The sequence below is a fragment of the Pan troglodytes genome, chromosome 9, assembly GCF_028858775.2.
Source record: "Pan troglodytes isolate AG18354 chromosome 9, NHGRI_mPanTro3-v2.0_pri, whole genome shotgun sequence".
In the NCBI taxonomy this organism is placed as follows: domain Eukaryota; kingdom Metazoa; phylum Chordata; class Mammalia; order Primates; family Hominidae; genus Pan; species Pan troglodytes.
The window spans coordinates 108,741,280-108,760,966 of record NC_072407.2 but is presented as its reverse complement, the minus strand read 5'-3'; the positions used below and the strand labels follow the sequence as shown (position 1 = coordinate 108,760,966).

General features: G+C 36.7%; 1 protein-coding gene and 1 long non-coding RNA gene across 6 annotated transcripts in view; one reads left to right on the top strand and one right to left on the bottom strand.

The window, feature by feature from the left end:
• The window catches only part of LOC107967205 (uncharacterized), a 609,392-nt gene that overhangs the window by 19,574 nt on the left and 570,131 nt on the right, over window positions 1-19,687 (bottom strand). The window lies entirely within an intron of this gene.
• The window catches only part of GUCY1A2 (guanylate cyclase 1 soluble subunit alpha 2), a 344,946-nt gene that overhangs the window by 252,557 nt on the left and 72,702 nt on the right, over window positions 1-19,687 (top strand). The gene's annotated exons all lie outside the window — the stretch shown is intronic.

Sequence of the window (19,687 nt, the reverse complement as noted above, 5' to 3'; positions counted from 1 at the left end):
AATGCTAGTCTTACTGAAAAGTTTTATTATGATATTTGTCAAACAGATTTCCCAAGCAGTCCTTTTGTGAAGATATTTGCATATTTATGCTACAAGAAAGAATAGTTAATAAGTTAGTGAAAGAAAAAACAAAACCGAGTGATGGAAAAAAAAGCTAAACTGATTCACATGAAACTGTGCATGCAAAGCACAAAATTGCTTAGTTTGATTTTGTGCAACAGTCTTGACTTTCTCATTTTTGGAAGAAAAATACATTCTTTAGTGGAGACATGGTTTGAGTATTTTGTTAGTTAGTTAAATATTATCATCACTATGAGGATAACTACCTTTAAATAAGTTATAATCTATTTCATGTATTTTATTCCTGCCTCTTGTCTCCAGTGTCCCACTAAGACTACTGATACAATGTCCATAGAAGAGGCTAAAAGTTATATTAGCAAAGTCACTCATTTTTATTTGATTTTTGTGTGGTGTGCTTTAGAAGTGTGAAACTTCCAAGCAGTTAGGAAGCTCGTGTTTTTATTTATCTGACGTTTATGTAAAGAATAGGAATCTCCATCTGCCAATATTTTTTTCCCCGGTAGAGACAGTAAATGTGATTTCATCAACCCATTTAGTAGGTTAGCCCATTATCTTTATCATATGGTCCCTTTCTTAGGTGTTTTTGAATGGGTTTTTAATCTTTTACTGACACTTCAGTCTCTTTTAAGGCTATATGCATATAGGCCAACATGAGTAGCCTAACTCTTACAATATGAAAAATGATATGAAAATAGCAAGATACAACACATAAGACAGTAATGTGCTATCTGCATGCTAATCACACTATTGATTTAGTTAGCTTTTACGTTTTTGACCTGTTGTTTTGAGATCTCATATCTCGTTTCAAATAAAAGTTTAAAAATTATTTAATCTCTTTATTAGTTTTCTAAAATTACAAAAAAAATCTCTGAAAACTAGTATTACAGAAGATAGTTAAAATCACCTATAATTTACCAACCAATTATAGCCATATTTTACATTTTTATGTATCTTTAAAGTCTTTTTATATGCATACATTCAATACAAACACATAGAAATAGAAGGTATGGACTTAAAAAGTAGATTATTTTAAAAACTGAATAAGCTTCATTCAACTTGGTAATATCATGACACACAGTGTACCAAATATGCAGAGAAATATGCAGAAAAAACTTGGTTAGCCCTAGGAAGAATCTTTCATTATTATTAACTCACTTTGGTTTTGTATTTTTCTGTTCCTACAATTGAATTTTTGAGACACTGGAAGGTAACTCTTTAATCACCTGAGTTGCAAATGTGGTACTAACAATTCAGTGTCACAAGTGCTTTTCAAAGTATGTTAAGCTTTTTGTTGATATCATGTCAGGCATATGGTAATTGTCTGGGTCACCACTATAATATTCCTTATTTGGAATGTGGTTTCCTAGCAACTCTTGCTTTTTCCTAATGGCTGAATTGATTTCTGGACATTTGTAATGCTTCCTACTGCATCAGAAATTGTCACCTTGTGTGTAAATGTTACAAGACCAAATTTACATGTAGATTCCATTTTAAGAAATTATTTTGCTTTATCGCTTGCCTTTAATGTGTTTGTTCAGAGGTTAAACCAATCAATCATAAAAAATGAATTTAGAAAACCTCATTAATTCAGACTCTTTAGGGAAATATGGTAATTTTGACAAATTCCAAAATATATGCAAATAGTTCTTAGTGGGGAACCTCCTGAAGTCGAAGAAACAGAGTAATTTTGATGGTCAAATGACCATGTAATCAGGAGGTTGTTAGAAACACAGGTCCGGAGTATGCATGGGGTGTCCCAGGAGAGAAAAGGCTTACTTTGGAGGCTTGCTGTTTCAACTCACATGAAGCCTGATTCTACATGAATCTGGTTGGAGCCTTGCTGGCAGCGACTTTTACTCATTTATTCAACAAATGTTTTTTGAATGCTTATGATTTTCTAAACAATTGGTTAGGTATTAGAAATGTGAGGGTAAGCAAACCAGGTACATCCCTGATCCTCCCACGAATTACAGCCTATGGAACCAACAACTAGAAATTACTAACTTGGTGAGGAAGGAGAAATAGACTCAGTTTTCTCTCAATACTCTTTCCACCTTAACATCGAGGGGTTTGGGTTAGGCTTTTAGGAATATAATTCTTTGTAGAGCAAATATTCAGGATGTCATTTACATTCAGACCTACATTATTTTGGTGTTTTTGTAGATTTCATATGTTCTTAGGGAAGTGAGGTTGAAAGGCATTAAAAACCAACTGTGTGGTAGGGGTTAGCTTGACAGTTTACATATTATCTCACTTAATCTACACAACAACTAAGAAGGGCATATATGCAATTTTTATATACTTAAAAGATAAAAAAAGACATTAGGGTTAAAAATATGTACAAGATTATAGAGGAAAAAAATGCATACTGGACACTTTCCAGATGTCAGACTTGTGCCATGTCTTTATGCACTTTTTTATTCCTGCCCCCCCACCCCCCCAAAAAAAATCTGCAAAGTAAGTTTCGTTAATCTTATTTTACATTTAAAGAATTTGAGATTTAGAAAGTTTATATAATTTGATCAAGGTTATGTAGCTAGCCAATTGCAGAACTAAATTTGAATCCAGATATATCTGTTTGGAAAAAAGAAAAAAGCTTTGCTTTTTTTCATTATAGGAAACTGGAGAATGCCCAGAGTAGAATTTTATTACCTGAGTACTTAATAACAAGAGTTACTTCTCACCTAGTGCTTACTATGTGCTCAGCATTATGCCAAGCTAGAGTGCGTGAGCACTCTCTCTCTTACATGTCCTCTCCCTTCCTAATATATATGCATATACACATACACCTGTATAATTATTTACATGTATGTGTATATTTTAGGCATATTTTCATATTTGTGAAATATGCCTGTACTGTATATACATAATTATTACAACAATCATGGACCATGGATTAGATGTTATCTCTATTTATAAATGGGAAAACCAAGACTGAAAGGTTAAGGGACTTTTTGTCAAGAGTAAATAATATTACTAAGTAAGAATTGATTTGGAATTGGAATTCAAATCTGTTTGACTTCAAAGTCCATGCTCTTAACCATTACCCTATACTGCCACTCACAATACAATTGGAATGTATTAATATGATTTCTAATCTTATGACTAAGCTAATAACTTTAATCTTCCTTAAAAAATTATTGCTATTCCCTGTTCCTTAAGAAAGAAGTGTGAAGACGTAATAGCAGTGCAATGTCTTGAAGGCATTCTAACTTGAGGCAAACTCACATCGAGATGTTGAAATAATGAGGACAATTATGTTGACATTTAACAGAATGAGTTGAAAATTGATAGTTCTATAGAATTTCAAAATATCTGAAGGAAAAATTAAGTTGGGAATAATATTGAAATATACACTTCTGTAATATTAGCTTTTTATAAAAAATAGAAGAAATGAACTTTTTGTAGAAACATAATAATCCAAAAACTAGGAAAGCAGAAATTTAAAACCATATCAGAGAATCCAAAAGGCATATTTGCTTTTTTGGACATATTATCTTCCAGATGGTATCAGTTGATCCTTTTGGATATTGTTATCTAAGATTACTTTTTATTTACAGTAACGAAAAGCACTGATTGATTGAAAAAGAAAAATGTAGTCAAATAGTTTCATCAGTCAGCCTGCAAGCCTTTACTGAATTTCTCTCATGTGCAAAACCACATAATTGAGTTGCAGACTGAACTGCATGAGTGCCAAATACTAATCTGCTTTTTTTCTTGGCTCTCAAGTCAAAATTCTGTATACACAATACCCAAACATCTGGTCACTTAAATCCATTCAGTCAAAAATTCAATTGACCGCCCAGATTTTCTGACTCTAGGATTCCATTCAACTTGTTTGCCTTAATTAGTTAGTTTATCTGAAAGCTATGTCAAATAGGTAATAGCATATATTTAGTTATTTCAATTGTACTTGGCATCTTACATATGAAAAGGTACAGTTATGGAGGGAAGAAAACACAGGTTCTATTCCTCCCACCTCCATCAAGCTTTTAACAGATTTGATGTTGTTTTCTGCCTTCTATACTGTTTGCCTTCCTTTTTGAATTGGTCTCACCCATCTCTCACTGCCCCCCACTCTCGGGACCCCTCAGTCTCCATTTCTCTCTCAATTTCCTAAAAGTGACATCAATTTTCCATAATTACCTAAGAACGACTTACCAACAAAAATTACATTGTTATGAATAATGTACGCAAAACTGTTGATACTGGCTAACTTAGGGGAAAGAGCTTTTTCCATTTTTAATCTTACAGTTTTATATCTGTTCACATTTTCCAAATATACGTATGAATTATTTATGTATTGCCTTTTAGTATCCATAGAAATTATATGGGAGTTGCCATCACGGACCATTTTTCTTTCCTTCTTTAAAGTTTCCTATACTTAAAATAACTCATAAATATAATTTCTAAAGTAAGCACAAATTCTCACTTATATATTTGGTTCACAGGAATAATCAGCAGGCAATGCCTACAACTGCACAGAATAAAAATTTTTATTGGCTAAAAATTAGTGGGAGCATCAAATGTCTTTGACAAAATTACACTGTGAAACATTTGGCCAGCCTAATGAGGGTTTATAGAAATAATGACCATAAAAGAAAACTATACTGGCAGAAATTAATATGAGCAAACTACTGCTTAATGAGTCACAAATCATCACTGTAAAGTTTCAATGGGAAAGAATTCATGCCAATTAAAATATTTTCAGAGAGACACAACTGGAAATGTAAAATATTAGAATAAATGTAAAATATTAGAATCAATTTATATGTAGTATACAGAAAATAGATCAAGGAATTAAATTGACTTAATAGCATTTAGTCCAGAAAATAATTTTCTTCATAATAATTCTTCAGTATTATTAAATTTCATTCAATCTTTGTACTCCTTTGTTGGGGTGCAAATGTCTTGAACTATAACTGTTTTATTAGCCTAAGGAATTATTTGATGAATTAACAGAAGCTGTATCATGGTTCTAGACATTCATGCTCAATAAACTGAATTAAATGTTACCAACTGGTAGGAGAAAGTAGAGAACTTTATTTAGTTGTGGCAGTGATAGCTATTATATCTTTGTATGATTATAGTTTTTATCTCTCTGATCCTTTGCTGCACAAGTAAGTATTCTTTTATATTTGCAACTTTTTGCCATGTCTTTTACCTCATATATAAATAAGTAAATACATTGACTTCCAGGTTTTTAATAAACTTATAGTATTCTCCATTTCTTTTATTGTGTTTTCTCATCTTTCTCTTACTCTAAATTGCATATTCATAATCTTGTCCTTTTGAAAAATACTAAACTTATCCCATGCTCATATTTTACCCCAGCACTCAAAATATAAATTAGTAATTTTGCTACCCAAAGTATAATGAAGTAAAGTAGACCTGCCTCATTACACCAGTGAGAATACATATTATGAGGTTATGATTACAGTGATCACACTGTGCTCTATGCAGCGCAGCATCCTGTGCTATATTAAAATCTCTTCACTAGTTGTGTTACTGTAGCACACTATATCCAAACATTGTTCTGTGTTATTTTTCTCTTCATTTTAACTGTAGTTTGTGAAAACTCTTACTTTGTGGTTAAGAAGGCCTGTCCAGGGAAGCAAGAGTCATACCATATTTTAAAAATATACAGTTTATCAGAGCTCTAAACATAATGTATCAGCCACAAACAATCATGGCAAAGCTTCCCTTTTAAACTTGGTGCTTCAAGGGTTGTTTATGCCTTCAAAAATTTGCTCCAAAATTACGAATTCCTATTTTACACTGGGAAAGTTATTAGTGTGTTCAAGTAGATTGATATTTAGATTTAAAAATTATCTCAGGCAAACATATTTCTATCCATCTCTATGGCATTGTTTTGATGGCCAATTTATGCCAGATTCTAGAGCCAAATGTATTTGCCTGAGGTCTCCAGATGTTTTCTGACTTGCTGCTGGTGTCTGAAAAAACATTGCAACTATGACTGTAAATTCAGCCTTTTTGCTTTACTGAACTGGGGCTAAGACACCCATCCTTCTTTTCTTGTGGTTTAGCTTAGCCAGAAATGCACCAGAGATAATTTACAAAAGGATAATTATATAGTAGCTTAGGAAATTTGGTTGTGAATAACTAACATTTTGTAAGCTTTTAAAAGTTGAAAATTTGAAGATCAACTCTCATTTCATACCTGATAAAAAGATATCAAAAAAGTATTTGATTATACTTAAGTTATCTAACTAGTAAGTATTTGATTATACTTAAGTTATCTAACTAGTTAGCAATAGGATCTGAACATGTGAAATTCACCAGGGAAGCTAATGAAGAAGATAAGGCCAGAAGAAGGAGAAATAATTTTGTAGTTTTTCTTTTTCTGGCAATTGTTCATCATGATAGAAGAAGTATAATTTGGAAAGTGTGTTTTGAGGTTATTATATGAAAGAGGTGGAAAATTGCACAAATCTGTGGCAGCAGGTCCAATTATCTTGACCTCTTGAGTGTCATTTCTTTATTATCAGAGTATTACTATTTTTACTGTTTCCTTTTTAATCTTTTAAAACTATTAATTCTTTCCCCAGTTCCTGTCTTCCTTCTGTGAGAGCCTCTCATTATTCATATAGAATTTAGCCAAAGTTGACGTGGATTTTTTTCTCCTTTTAACCTTTAGTATTTTCTATGGAAATGATGGGCCAGTTATTTGTTAGCTTGTAAAAGGAGGAAAAAACAATAAATGTGTACCTTTATATCCCCACACCTCTTCTGTATTATCTCTCAGAACATATTAATTTTTTGAAAATACCAGATCTTTAAAAATAGTGGTACATCTTCAGGAATATTTATTTTTTCATCATTTCTTCTATTTGTTACCATCCTCAAGTATGTCAAAAAATTAGAATAAAATTATTTTACCTACTTTGTCCAAATATCAAGTTGTAAATACTATTCATGTATTAAAAAGTGAAAAACTATGACTGTTATAAAAAATATATGCTCACATAAACGATCGTTTTATGTATCATTCCTTGAAGTTCGGCCCACTTTAGAAATTCACATATAGCCATGCCTCCAAACTCATCATAGCTTAGAATTGTTCCAACTACATAATCTCAACTCCAAATGTCTTTTCATAGTCACATTACTTGTTCTTCTGCCACTTTCTATTCTACCATTCTCACTCATCACTGTGATGTATAAGCCTTTATCCATTCTTAAGTTTCCAGTCTATTTTGAGTATATTAGTTTTCTATGTCTGACATAACAAAGAACCAGCAAACTAAGTGGCTTAGAACAACAGAAATTTGTTGTCTCACTGTTCTGGAGGCTAGAATCCCGAGATCAACGTGTTGGCCGTTTTATTTGAAGACATGTTTTATTTGAAGACACTAGGGAAGGAGCTGTCCAGGTCTCTCTACTATTACTAGATTCTGGTAGTTCCTTGGCAGCATAAAATCCAATCTTTACATGGCATTCTCCCTGTGGGCATGTATGTATCTGTGTCCAGATTTCTCCTTTTCGTTTTTTTGAGACAGAGTTTCGCTCTTGTCACCTAGGCTGGAATGCAGTGGCGCAATGTCTGCTCACTGCAAGCTTCGCCTCCCAGGTTCAAGCGATTCTCCTGTCTCAGCCTCCCCAGTAGCTGGGATTACAGGCGCCTGCCCCAACGACTGGCTAATTTTTGGTATTTTTAGTAGAAACAGGGTTTCGCCATGTTGGGCAGGCTGGTCTCGAACTCCTTACCTCAGGTGATCTGCCCACCTCGGCCTCCCAAAGTGCTGGGATTACAGGCATGAGCCATCACACCTGGCCATTTCTCCTTTTTATAAGGATACTAGTCATATTGGATTGGGGGGTCCCCCCTACTAGGAACTCATATTAATAATTTTCAATTTGACTAATTATATGAGCAATTACCCTACTTCTAATTAAGGTTAAATTCTGAGATACTGAGGATTAGGAACTCACTATATGAATTTAAGGGGGTAGAGCACAATTCCATCCATAATACCTTCTTATCTAGAAAAGAAGAATCCCATTATCTCCTATCTCAACATGGCTCCTATCACCCTTCTAATTTTATTCTTCTTTGTCTTCCATCATACAGAGCTACCTAAGTAGAAAATTCTTGCTCTGGAATTGATGGACATTACTGGTGAAAATTACATAATCATGGTAATAAAATACCCGTTAAGAATGCATATGTTTTGAACTCAACTGGGCCTTAAATCTGTAGGGATCTTGTTTCACCATCCCCTAGCTATGACTGTTGCAAATACTTGCTTTTGTTTTTTTTTTAATAATTTCAACTTTTATTTTAGATTAAGGGGTACATGTGCATGTTTGTTACATGGGTATGTTGTGTGATGCCGAGGTTTGGGATACAAATGATCCCATCATCTAGGTAGTGAGCATAGTCACTACATTTGTTTGACTTTTAACTTTGCTACTCTTACTCCAAACAGACCCCTCCTTTCCTAACTAAATGAAATGTTAGAAGACATCAATATGAATAAACTCGACATTCTTTCCACACCCCTCCCCATCACTATTCTTTCTTCAAATATCTTCTCTGCCTTTCATCTCTCCCCTTTGACTGGCCCCAGTGTGTCAACAAAATCTCCTCTGTAATTAATGCAAAAATGTCATTTTCTTTGAAAGCTTCCCTCTCTAACTATGCTACATGCTGCTTCTTTGTTTATGATCAAAAAATAATGGAAAGCCCCTCTGTTGACTCTTCATTGCCTAGGAAATAAGAACTAAATCCTAATCAGTAAGTACCTTTAATGTGTTCTCAAGCTAGTTGTTGAAACCTATATTCCGGTGAGCTTTCAAGATGGCTGAATAGCAACAGTGGTGGTCTGCAGCTCCCAGTGAGATCAATGCAGAAGACGGATGATTTCTGCATTTCCAACTGAGGTACCTCGTTCATCTCATTGAGACTGGTTGGACAGTGGGTGCAGCCTATGGAGGGCGAGCTGAAGCAGGGCAGGGTGTGGCGTTGCTTCACCTGTGAAGTGTAAGGGGTGGGGGATTTCCCTTTCCTAGCCAAGGGAAGCCATGAGAGTCTATACTGGGAGGAATGATAACACTCCTACCCAAATACTGCACTTTTCCCACTGTGTTCGCAACCAGCAGACCAGGAGATTCCCTCCGGTGCCTGGCTCAGTGGGTCCCACGCCCACATAGCCCAGCAAGCTAAGATCCATGGGCTTGAAATTCTCACTGCTAGTGCAGCAGTCTGTGATCAACCTGGAATGCTGGAGCTTGGTGTGGGGAGGGGCGTCCATCACTGCTGAGGCTTGAGTAGGTGGTATTATGCCCACAGTGTAAACAAAGCTGCCAGTAAGCTTGAACTGGGTGGAGCCCACCGCAGCTCAGCAAGGCTGACTGCCTCTCTAGATTCCACCTCTGTGGGCAGGGCATATCTGAACAAAAGGCAGCAGTCCAGTCAGGGACTTATAGATAAAACCCTCATCTCCCTGGGACAGAGCACCTGGGGAAAGGAGTAGCTGTGGGCAAAGCTTCTGCAGACTTAAACATCCCTGCCTGACAGCTCTAAAGACAGCAGTGGTTCTCCCAACACCACATTCGAGCTCTGTTAACAGACAGACTGTCTCCTCAAGTGGGTCCATGACCCCCATGTAGCCTAACTGGGAGACATCTCCCAGTAGGGGCTGACAGACACCTCATACAGGAGAGCTCTGGCTGGCATCTCATGGGTGCCCCTCTGGGACAAAGCTTCCAGAGGAACGATCAGGCAGCAATATTTGCTGTTCTGCAGCCTCCGCTGGTGATACCCGGGTAAACAGGGTCTGGAGTGGACCTTCAGCAAACTCCAATACACCTGCAGCTGAGGGGCCTGACTGTTAGAAGGAAAACTACGAAACAGAGAGGAATAGCATCAACATCAACAAAAAGGACACCCACACCAAAACCCCATCCATAGTCACCAATATCAAAGACCCAGGTAGATAAATCCACAAAGATGGGGAGAAACCAATGCAAAAAGGTTGAAAATTCCAAAAATCAGAATGCCTTTTCTCCTCCAGAGGATCAAAACTTCTTGCCAGCAAGGGAACAAAACTGGATGGAGAATGAGTTTGATCACTTGACAGAAGTAGGTTTCAGAAGGTGGGTAATAACAAACTTCTCCGAGCTAAAGGAGCATGTTCTCACCCAATGCAAGGAAGCTAAAAAGCCTTGAAGAAAGATTAGCAGAATGGCTAACTAGAATAAGCAGTTTAGAGAAGAATATAAATGACCTGATGCAGCTGAAAAACACAGCACAAGAACTTCATCAAGTATACACAAGCTTCAATAGCCAAATCTATCAAACAGAAGAAAGGATATCAGTGATTGAAGATCAAATTAATGAAATAAAGTGAGAATACAAGATTAGAGAAAAAAGAGTAAAAAGAAATTAACAAAGCCTTCAAGAAATATGGGACTATGAGAAAAGACCAAATCTACGTTTGATCGGTGTACCTGAAAGTGACAGGGAGAATGGAATCCAGTTAGAAAACACTCTTCAGGATATTATCCAGGAGAACTTCTCCAACCTAGCAAGGCAGGCCAACATTCAAATTCAGGAAATACAGAGAACACCACAAAGATATTCCTCGAGAAGAGCAACCCCAAGAAACATAATCGTCAGATTCACCATGGTTGAAATGAAGGAAAAAATGTTAGGGACAGCTAGAGAGAAAGGTCGGGTTACCCATAAAGGGAAGCTCTTCAGACTAACAGCAGATCTCTCGGCAAAAACCCTAAAAGCCAGAAGAGAGTGGGGGCTAATATTCAACATTCTTAAAGAAAAGAATTTTCAACCCAGAATTTCATATCCAGCCAAACTAAGCTTCATCAGTGAAGGAGAAATAAAATCCTTTACAGACAAGCAAATGCTGAGAGATTTTGTCACCACCAGGCCTGCCTTACAAGAGCTCCTGAAGGAAGCACTAAACATGGAAAGGAACAATCAGTACCAGCCACTGCAAAAACAAACCAATTGTAAAGACCATCGACACTATGAAGAAACTGCAGCAACGAATGGGCAAAACAACCAGCCAGCATCATGAGGACAAGATCAAATTCACACATAACAGTATTAACCTTAAATGTAAAAGGGCTAAATGCCCCAATTAAAAGACACAGACTAGCAAACTGGATGAAGAGTCAAGACCCATCAGTGTGCTGTATTCAGGAGACCCATCTCATGTGCAAAGACACACATAGGCTCAAAATAAAGGGATGGAGGAAAATCTACCAAGCAAATGGAAAGCAAAGAAAAGCAGGGGTTGCAATCCTAGTCTCTGATAAAACAGACTTCAAACCAACAAAGATCAAAAGAGACAAAGAAGGCCATTACATAATTAATGGTAAAGGGATCAATGCAACTAGAAGAGCTAACTATCCTAAATATATATGCACCCAATACAGGAGCACCCAGATTCATAAAGCAAGTCCTTAGAAACCTACAAGGAGACTTAGACTCCCACACATTAGTAATTGGAGAATTTAACACCCTAATGTCAACATTAGACAGATCAACCAGACAGAAAATTAACAAGGATATCCAGGACTTGAACTCTGCTCTGGACCGAGTGGACCTAATAGACATCTATCTATAGAACTCTCCACCCCAAATCAACAGAATACACATTCTTCTCAGCACCACATAGCACTTATTCTAAAATTGACCACATAACTGGAAGTAAAACACTCCTCAGCAAATGTGAAAGAACAGAAATCACAACAAACTGTCTCTCAAACCACAGTGTAATCAAATTAGAACTCAGGATTAAGAAACTCACTCAAAACCGCACAACTACATGGAAACTGAACAACCTGCTCCTGAATGACTACTGGGTACATAACGAAATGAAGGCAGAAATAAAGATGTTCTGTGAAACCAATGACAACAAAGACACAATGTACCAGAATCACTGGGACACATTTAAAGCAGTGTGTAGAGGGAAATTTATAGCACTAAATACCCACAAGAGAAAGCAGGAAAGATCTAAAATCGACACCCTAACATCACAATTAAAAGAATAGAGAAGTAAGAGCAAACAAATTCAAAAGCTAGCAGAAGACAAGAAATAACTAAGATGAGAGCAGAAGTGAAGGAGGTAGAGACACAAAAAAAAACCCTTCAAAAAAATTATGAATCCAGAAGCTGGTTTTTTGAAAAGATCAACAAAATAGACAGACTGCTAGCAAGACTAATAAGAAAAGAGATAAGAATCAAATAGACACAATAAAAAATGATAAAGGGGATATCACCACTGATCCCACAGAAATACAGTCTACCATCAGAGAATACTATAAACACCCCTTTGCAAATAAATTAGAAAATCAGGAAGAAACTGATAAATTCCTGGACACATACACTCTCCCAAGACTAAACCAGGAAGAAGTCAAATTTCTTAATAGACCAGTAACAGTTTCTCAAATTGAGGCAATAATAGCCTACCAACCAAAAAAAGTCCAGGACCAGACAGATTCACAGCCAAATTTACCAGAGGACAAAGAGGAGCTGGTACCATTCCTTCTGAAACTATTCCAATCAATAGAAAAAGAGGGAATCCTCCCTAACTCATTTTATGAGGCCAGCATCATCCTGATACCAAAACCTGGCAGAGACACAACAAAAAAAGAGAATGTTAGGCCAATATCCCTGATGAACATCGATGTGAAAATCCTCAATAAAATACTGGCAAACCAAATCCAGCAGCACATCAAAAAGCTTATCCACCATGATCAAGTCAGCTTCATCCCTGGGTTGCAAGGCTGGTTCAACATATGCAATCAATAAATGTAATCCATCACAAAAACAGAAGCAAAGACAAAAACCAAATGATTATCTCAATCGATGCAGAAAAGACCTTCGACGAAATTCAACAGCCCTTCATGCTAAAAACTCACAATAAACTAGGTATCAATGGAACATATCTCAAAATAATAAGAGCTATTTATGACAGACCCACAGCCAATATCATACTGAATGGGCAAAAACTGGAAGCATTCCCTTTGAAAACTGGCACAAGACAAGGATGCCCTCTCTCACCACTCCTATTCAACATAGTATTGGAAGCTCTGGCCAGGGCAATCAGGCAAGAGAAAGAAATAAAGAGTAATCAGTTAGGAAGAGAGGAAGTCAAATTGTCTCTGTTTGCAGATGACATGATTGTATATTTAGACAACCCCATCATCTCAGCCCAAAATCTCCTTAAGCTGATAAGCAACTTCAGCAAAGTCTCAGGATACAAAATCAATGTGGAAAAATCACAAGCATTCCTAGACACCAATAATAGACAAACAGAGAGCCAAATCATGAGTGAACTCCCATTCACAATTGCTACAAAGAGAATAAAATACCTGGGAATCCAACTTTCAAGGGATGTGAAGGACCTCTTCGAGGAGAACTACAAACCACTGTTCAATGAAATAAAAGAGGACACAAACAAATGGAAGAACATTCCATGCTCATGGATAGGAAGAATCAATATCGTGAAAATGGCCATACTGCCCAAAGTAATTTATAGATTCAATGTTATCCCCATCAAGCTACCACTGACTTTCTTCACAGAATTGGAAAAAACTACTTTAAATTTCATATGGAACCAAAAAAGAACCCACATTGCCAAGTCAATCCTAAGCCAAAAGAACAAAGCTGGAGGCATCACACTACCTGACTTCAAACTATACTACAAGGCTACAGTAACCAAAACAGCATGGTACTGGTAGCAAAACAGATGTATAGACCAATGGAACAGAACAGAGGCCTCAGAAATAACACCACACATCTAAAATCATCTGACCTTTGACAAACCTGACAAAAGGAAAAGGATTCCCTATTTAATAAACAGTGTTGGGAAAACTGACTAGCCATGTGTAGAAAGCTGAAACTGGATCCCTTCCTTACACCTTATACAAAAATTAATTCAAGATGGATTAAAGACTTAAATGTAAGACCTAAAACCATAAAAACCCTAGAAGAAAACCTAGGCAATACCATTCAGACATAGGCGTGGGCAAAGACTTCATGACTAAAACCAAAAGCAATGGCAACAAAAGCCAAAATTGACAAATGGGATCTAATTAAACTGAAGAGCTTCTACACAGCAAAAGAAACTATCAGCAGAGTGAACAGGCAACCTACAGAATGGGAGAAAATTTTTGCAATCTATCCATCTGACAAAGGGCTAATATCCAGAATCTATAAAGAACTTCAACAAATTTACAAGAAAAATACAAACAACCCCATCAAAAAGTAGGCAAAGGATATGAACAGACACTTCTCAAAAGAAGGCATTTATGCAGCCAACAGACATATGAAAAAATGGTCATCATCACTTGTCATTAGAGAAATGCAAATCAAAACCACAATGAGATACTATCTCATGCCCTCATGCCTGTTAACATCATGATCATTAAAAGTCAGGAAACAACAGATGCTGGAAAGGATTTGGAGAAATAGGAATGCTTTTACGCTGTTGGTGGGAGTGTAAATTAGTTCAACCATTGTGGAAGACAGTGTGGTGATTCCTCAAGGATCTAGAACCAGAATTACCATTTGACCCAGCAATCCCATTACTGTCTGTCTACCCAGAGGATTATAAATCATGCTACTATAAAGACACATGCACACATATGTTTATTGTGGCACTGTTCACAATAGCAAAGTCTTGGAACCAACCCATATGCCCATCAGTAATAGACTGCATAAAGAAAATGTGGCACATATGCACCAAGGAATACTATGCAGCCATAAAAAGGATGACTTCATGTCCTTTGCAGGGACATGGATGAAGCTGGAAACGATCATTCTCAGCAAACTGTCACAAGGACGGAAAACCAACACGGCATATTCTCACTCATAAGTGGGAGTTGAACAATGAGAACACATGGGCACAGGGAGGGGAACATCACACACCGGGGCCTGTTGGGGGGTCGGGGCTTGGGGGAAGGATAGCATTAGGAGAAATACCTAATGTAAATAAGTTGATGGGTGCAGCACACCAGCATGGCACATGTATACCTATGTAAAAAACCTGCATGTTGTGCACATGTACCCCAGAACTTAAAGTATAATAAAACTATATTCTATTGAATAAACCTTTTTGAACCATAATATGGCATTAAACATTCCAGATTATTGCCATTCTGTACATTGCTATCTCTTTACCATATTCACCAAGTTTACCTTAGCCATGTTGTTAATTGGTTTGTTATATTTATATTAGGGTTTGTTACGTTTATATTTTGTTTATTTTCTTATTCTATCCATCTTTCTTGGCCAGCTCAAATCCTAAGAAGTCATCTCCAACACTCACAATCTCCTTAGTAGCAATTACTTGCTTCTTCCTTAGGAAACTGATAACTTTGTCACAATTTACTGTTGGTATTTAACATATTGTAACTTGCAAATAAATTGTGTGTGTAAATTCCTGTGTTGTATGTACTAGGCTGTGAGAACTTTCCTGTTTGGGACTATGTCCTGTTCACCTTTGTATATCATAGTGCAAGGAATTTATTATTTGTGAATTAAACAGATTTATCAATGTAGAAATATATAAAATTCTGCAGCAAAATATGGAAAATTATATCCTGATATACATTTGTTAATTCTTTATTCATTTTTCTTACATTGGTTTTACATATAAAATATTATCAAGACACTACCATGTGCTTAATACAAGGTACTAAATAAACTGAAATTTATTTTATAATTTAATTCTACAAATAAATCCACTCTGGTAGCATTTGGGGAATATAATATTGACTTTATATTTTAAAATAAAAATATGAAAGTTTATTTTATTTTATTTTATTTTGAGACAGAGTCTTGCTCTGTCGCCCAGGCTGGAGTGCAGTGGCACGATCTCGGCTCACTGCAACCTCCACCTCCCGGGTTCAAGCAATTCTTCTGCCTCAGCCTCCTGAGCAGCTGAGGGACACAGGCGCCCACCACCATGCCCTGCTAAGTTTTTTGTATTTTTAGTAGAGACGGAGTTTCACCATGTTGGTCAGGCTGGTCTAGAACCCCTGACTTCGTGATCCACCTTCCTCGGCCTCCCAAAGTGCTGGGATTATAGGCGTGAGCCACCACGCCCAGCCGAAAGTTTATTTTAAAATGTAAATTAGAAAATACTGGCAAATGTTTTTGCATGTGGTCTCTTAAGAACCATAGCTCAGAACCCTGGGATGTGATACAGTACTATTCACATCAGTACTACTCAGACACATTGAAAACCTGGTCCTGTGTCAAGTCCCATGAAGGGAATCCCTAAGGGAATAGAGAAGAGAATGCTGTTTAATGATTTGATACATGATAGTAACCACAGGAGACTAAAACTTCAAAAGAGTCTTTATAAGCTGGGTTTAATGAAACTGATCATTTCCAATTCTATTGTATATCATTTACTGCCTTAGCTGGCAAGACTCTAGAAATAGAAATAGAGAAGATTCTTCATTCTCATATGTGTACATTTTAATATCTTGAATATAGAGGACTACTTATAGAATTCAGTGAAGTCACCAAAGGTTGAATAATTAGCTATTTCTGCCCTTTACTAGTTGTTAGATTTATCATTATCAACCTTTGCAGTGAAAAGTAGAAAAAATACAAACTGCACCAACAGTTGGGCTAGTCATACATTTTACACAGTGACAATATCCCATTAAAATGGTATTCTTAAAGAGGAGATGTGTGAATTAATATGCAGTGGCACATAGAATTAACCAGGCATCATCATTTTATTTCAGAAGCACTCATATGATTAAATTTCTGAGCTAAAAATTCATCCTTAAAAGTTATACTTTAGCAGAATGACTGATTTTATTTTATAGCTGTCAATTTGATTGACAAGTAGGATCCATCAAGTGTGTTTCTATTCTTGTAATCCAGGGACACCTTGAAAAGATTTCCCAAGAGAAAAGAAAGAAATATTATAGAAAAAAAAGGAAATCGCATTTCTAATTAAGAGCTTAATTTGTGATGAAAATACATAATTTTTTTTTTTACATCCACTATGGTGCTAAAACAACTACACTGGAAAAATCCCTTAGTTATGGGGTGATTGGTATGTATCAAATATCTTTCTTATTTAGCAACCATTTATAGTGCTGAATTCATTTCATTTATAGTAGTGTCATTTTGTATTTTTATGCAGTTTGAATTGGTACTGTTTTCTAATTGCAGCAAGGACTTTACTGCATAATAATTTAAAATTTTAGCTTTGTAATAGCTCATGAAAATATTCAATATTTTGTTTTGTTGTGATGGTTAATATTAGGTGTCAATTTGATTGGACTGAGGGATGCCTAGATGGCTGGTGAAGCATTGTTTCTGGGTGTGTTTGTGAGGGTATTGCCAGAGGAGACTGACATTTGCCTCAGTGAGCTAGGAGAGGAAGACCCACCCTCAGTGTGGGTTAGCATCATCCAATCAGCTGCCAGCATGGCTAGAATAAAGCAGGGGGAAGAAGGTGGGATAAGCTGGCTTGCTAAATCTGCCGGCTCTTTTTCTTTTGCCTGTTTTGGACACTTGCTTCCACTCCTCTGCCCATAGATACCAGACTCCATGTTCATTGGCTTTTGGAATCTGTGACTTGCACCAGTGGCTTCCCCAGGGCTGTCAGGCCTTCTGCAGCAGACTGAAGGCTGCACTGTCAGCTTTTCTGGTTTTGAGTCTTTCCAACTTGGACTGAGAAATTATAGGCTTCTCTCCCCAACTTGCAGATAGCCTATCATGGGACTTCACCTTGTAATGATGTGATCCAATTCTCCCTAATAAACTCTCCTATGTATACATAGATCCAATTGTTTCTGCCCCTCTGGAGAACCCTAATACAATCATATTTACTGGTATATTTAGTGCTAGATGTTTACATGATATAACGGTGTGAGTTCTCAAGAATCTGAGATAAGGTCTTGGGTGTAGGTAGTTTACTTGGAAGGAGATCCCAGGGTAAGGAATGAGAGTGAAGAGTGAGAAGGAGGAAAGGGCAATGTACGAGTACGTTTTCAAGGTCATGCCTCTGTGAGCAATGTGGACTAGATTCCACTGGGGATTGCTCCTAAGAGGCATAGAGAATACCTCTTAAATTATCTGTCTAGGGAAGAGCAGGCAAGAACATATATCCACTGGTTCTTCTATATTGGTTAACACCCCAAGGACATTAACTCCTTCTCACTTCCAGGCTGCATTAACTTACCTCAAGGCAAAAGGTGATCAGTATAGAACAAGCCTAAAAGCTCCTAAGAACAGTCCAGTAGCTATGGCTGAACTCAGAGGTGGGTGCAGAGGCTGTGAGGTGGAGCAGCAGAGGGATTCTGTTAGGCAGGGGTTATGTAACATGATTGATTCCGCAGCCCAAAGGAGAACTTGACACCCAAATAGCACCAAAAACAATAGATTTCAAATATTTTCTCTTGTGGACAATACATACATTTATTTATGTGTCGCTTAATGACAGGGATATGATCTGAGAAATGAATCATTAAATGATTTCATCATTATGCAGATGTCACAGAGTGCACTTACACAAACCTTGATGGTACAGCCTGCTGCAAATTTAGGCTATCTGATATAGCCTAGTGCTCCTAGGCTACTTAACCTGTACCGGATATGACTATACTGAATACTGTAGGCAGTTGTAACATGATGGTAAGTATTTATGTATCCAAACAAGAAAAGGTATAGTGAAAATACAGTATTATAATCTTAAGGGATTGCCATTGTATATGTGAGCCCATCATTATCCAAAATGTCATTATGTGACACATGACTGTATATGATTCTACTGGGCATACAGAGACAAAAATTTATGAAATAATACCCTTGCTGTGCACAATGAGGTCTGATGTTTTCTATTCTGTTCTACGCTGTGTTATTCTGTTCTATTCTATTTAATTAAACACTGCTCTTCATAACTCCCTAAAGTAATTTTTAAATCCATGGTTTGGAAAACATTGGCCAAAAAGATAATTAAATTAATTTACCTAAGAAGGTAAATATTAGCGTATTAAAAATAATGGAAATCATGTAACCTAAGCCATATACAGTGAGATGTTTAGAAATAAAGGTCATAGTTTTAAGGTCAAGAAAGACTCAATTCTTAAGAAATTAGAAAATAGAGTAGCATGGTTTAAATGTGTACCATGGTTCTAGATTTCATCTGTCAGTGTTTCAGAATCTGCAAATGGATAAAGAACATCTAGCTCCCTAAGAGAATTAACAGGGAGGGAACACAGAAGGGCTGAAAAACGAGGTGCTGTTCTCCTTCTTTTACCTCAGCTGCTGTGATTCCTGCTATCCCAATTCATATACATATAGTGAAGAGAATTCGTATATACACCCTGTATAAGTATGTGTACATATGCACAGCCAGCTAGATGTTACCCTATAGATAGAGCTGCCTAGTGCCCTATCTCAGGATCCTTTTGCATCTTATGTTTGTTTCAGGTTTATTGTTTTGACAGTTGTCACTTTTAAGCTTTTCTCTTTTCATAGAGAAAGAGCTTTCAGTCTCCTAAGAGGATAGCTCTATTATCATAATCACCTTTTAGAAGAGAAAATTACCTGTAATTTTTATGCTCTGAAGGTGTGTCATCA